Consider the following 4,024-nt stretch of genomic DNA (forward strand, 5'->3'; position numbering starts at 1 on the left):
CTGCACTGCGATAGGACTTTTTTTTAAGTTTGGTAACCCCACATTTAAAAAAGGTATTATTTCTACATATTAAGAAAAAATTTTACATGAATCTGGGAGGAAATTTCTGAAAAAATAAAAATACATGACTATTTTCCTTTGAATGGTAGTTTTAAGCTGATTTGCTCATTTTCTGTTATTCAGAAGCCTCAAAATAACAAAAATATAAGTGTTTCATGGTAAGAAATCATTGGTAGGTCATTGGATTAAACTTAGTCCTATGCACAGTAGATTTTTCACTCTTTATTTTGATCTATAACACCCAAAGGAAAAACTAGAGTCACCATGCAGAAATCTTGCTTCTAAATATAATAAATATAATATTTAATTGTTTCAATGATAGAGGCTTAATATATAGATACTGGTGACTCTAACATTTTGATTGTTATGCACCTTTCTTTCTTCATACTCCACAAAATAAGCAACAATCTGAAGGCACAGGGGAAAAAAAGCAATAATTAAACACTATGTTTTGGCTTTTAGAGTGGTTTACTTCTTTAGAAATAGCTTCTATAAATAGTTTATCTATTGTCAAGAGTTATTAAGAGTCAGCCCTTTGGATACAAAAATTCTACTTCCTTTTGTTCAATCAATTGTAGAGCAAATGAACTGGAAAAACAGTAATTTCCAGATTTTCAAAAATTTTGATTTCAGTGAGTCAGCAACTATTTACATAGAATTTACACTGCATTGGTAATTTAAAGTAAGTGGGAAGAAGTGTATGTAGGTTATATATACCATTACCCTACTTTAATAAGAACCTTGAGCATCCTTTCATTTGGTTATGGGGGAGAGGGGTTCTGGAACCACCCCACCCCCCTGAGGGATAACTGTATTTTATAGTAATTACAGAAACTTCATAAGCAACTATGATATTTTAAAGGAATAACCATAAATAAATTTTGACATTATTATGTCTCAAATAATCCAAAAGATAATAATAATCCAAAATCCAAAGGATTTTGTAGGAATAGTGAGTACAATTATAGACAATAAATTTAATTAGCATTAGGTTAAAATTTAAAATGAATGACAGTAACATAACCTGCATTGGCAAAAAAATGTACAATTTGCTTTTATGTGTTTCAAGAAATAAAACTATGAAACGAAAAACAAAAAAAAAAACCCCAGTAATCTGTATTTTTTCCCAAAATTTGTGCATTTATCTCCAGAATAGTCTGTTCATTACAATCAGAAATATAATGAGATCACAACCAATAAAGAGAACATAAAATGATTTGGTTGGAAAAACCTGTCTCATATGACTAGTTGAAAAGTAAATCCCAACAATCTGGGACATTTTAAAGTAAAATAATTTTCACATTGATTATATTCAATACAATCTTGTGATGTAGGAGTATTTGTTCCCATTTTACCAATTGTAAACTTCCTGCATGTTGCAGAAAATCTAGGATTAGCATTCAAATATGTACTTTTGATTATAATATTTTGTATAAAAATTCCTATATTCATTTTTCTTTGTGAATTCTAAGATGATATGGCATGAAAATAAGAGGTGGTATATTTAACAGAAAATAAACTGGAAATTAAATCCAATGTACATAAATTGACACTATTTTAAATATGACATACTTAACCATAACAAAATTAAATAATGTCTTCAATTTATTTATACAAGGTAATACATCCACTTTGACTCGAATTTATCATTGGTGCCTGTTTCTTCAGTGCCTGAATCTCTTCTTACAAGGTCTTATATTGCATAAGACCCACCCCACCCCAAAGCCATAATTGTCAGTTAATTGCCTCTTCAAAACTCTATTTGCAAAAACAATTATATTCTGAGTTACTGGGGCTTAAGACTTCAGCCTGCAAGTATTGGATTTATTTGTATACAAGCACACACACAAACATGTTTGCATACATGCATGTGAACATGTGCATAGGCATATGTATGTTTAATCTTAACATTGAATGTATAGTGTTATCTTTCTTCTCCATATAACTCCAATTGGATAGGCTCCAATTGCAATTATAAGTTACCCTCCAATTATATCTGATGAGCCTGAGCAATTACCATCTCATGTATATCAAAATTACAGCTCACTTTGCATGGTGTCATTGGCATCTGACTCCAGATTAAATCACTTTGCTTCATCCATATATCTACACATTTACAGCAAATGAATCCCAGACTTTAATTCAGAGACCTCAGATTCTGTGTTCAAGTTCCTGGTGTCATGACCATGCTATCTGAGAGGATATATTTCTTTTGCTTTTATTTTTTCAATCAAAGCACAGACACTAAACCCATTCTGTATTTCTTCACAGCATACAGAGACTAGACATTAAGATTTATCAAGATCGTATTTAAATTTAAAAATGACAAGACCCGGAGTTCCTGTCGTGGCACAGTGGTTAACGAATCTGACTAGGAACCATGAGTTTGTGGGTTTGGTCCCTGCCCTTGCTCAATGGGTTAATGATCCGACGTTGCCGTGAGCTGTGGTGTAGGTTGCAGACACGGCTCAGATCCCGCATTGCTGTGGCTCTGGCCTGGGCCAGTGGCTAGAGCTCTAATTGGACTCCTAGCCTGGAAACCTCCATATGCCACAGGAGCGGCCCAAGAAACAGCAAAAAGTCAAAAAATAAATAAAATAAATAAAAAATAAAATAAAAATGACAAGACCTATCATCATGGGTTTTCCTGATGGTTCTGACTCATCTTTGGCTCTGGTCTATTGGTTCTGACTTTCTTGAGAACCCTGACTAATGCAGACTTTGCTACTGAGAATAGCTCTAGAGAATCAGAATTTTAAGGATTAATTACCTAAATGTGGTTGGCTGCCTAAGATGATTAAGCATTATTATTATCTAAAAACACTAATGATAATTTCTAGTGATATTCTACTTGTCTTCACTGATAGTCTATGGCATGGTCTGAAAATAGATATATGAAATTATTACAATTGAATATTTGTAATAAAGTAGAAGGAGCAAGGATCTGGGGGGGCTAGATGTCTGATATTTTCACACATTTTTAATCTGGCTAATGAATATAATGAAGTTGACTTCCTGATTCTGAAGTCATTGAGCAATTTAAAGGAATGGAAATGATAAGCACATGGATTCAATTTCCCAACTTAAGAGCCACATAAATAGCTTCAGTTTCAGTGCCTGCTCTTATCTTCAGTAGCTGCAGAAATGAGTTTTCTGAAAACACAACCCAGTATCACTCATCCTTGCAGACTATGTACTGTTAAAATGAGGGCAGGGAGTTCCCGTAGTGGCGCAGTGGTTAACGAATCCGACTAGGAACCATGAGGTTGCGGGTTCGGTCCCTGCCCTTGCTCAGTGGGTTAACGATCCGGCGTTGCCGTGAGCTGTGCTGTAGGTTGCAGACGAGGCTCGGATCCCGCGTTGCTGTGGCTCTGGCATAGGCCAGTGGCTACAGCTCCGATTCGACCCCTAGCCTGGGAACCTCCATATGCCGCGGGAGCGGCCCAAAGAAATAGCAAAAAGACAAAAAAAAAAAAAATGAGGGCAGTGATAGTAGGAAAAAAATGAAATCCTTAAAACTGTTACAAGAACATGTGAAAAGTCCCTGATGAAGTTAAGACATTGATCCTCTAAATTTTGATGTCTATATTTCCTACATAAGCAGTGTTACCATTCTGATTACTCTGTTGGAGATAACTGAAGATAAAGCAGATAACTCTGCAATGGCTGAGGGAAGTGTTATGACCTCTTCTGAGGCAGTCATTGTGCAAATTATTGCTGATTCTCATCAGAACCCACTCCCTCAACCTTTCTTTTCTTCTGGACCTATAACTAGACAGGAGTTCCACAAGCCCATAAAGGTGAGATAGGAAGTATGACCCATGTAGAGGTACACTACACTCTGAAAGAACTGATTTCTCTCATTTATATAGACAGTAATATGGGGAACATGGCTATTAAGGGTGAGGGAAAATGGTGGAAGGAACATAGTGTTAGATTAGACCAAATTTATTCTTTGGGGCCT

This window comes from Sus scrofa, unplaced genomic scaffold (assembly GCF_000003025.6).
Source record: "Sus scrofa isolate TJ Tabasco breed Duroc unplaced genomic scaffold, Sscrofa11.1 Contig26, whole genome shotgun sequence".
Classification (NCBI taxonomy): Eukaryota; Metazoa; Chordata; class Mammalia; order Artiodactyla; family Suidae; genus Sus; species Sus scrofa.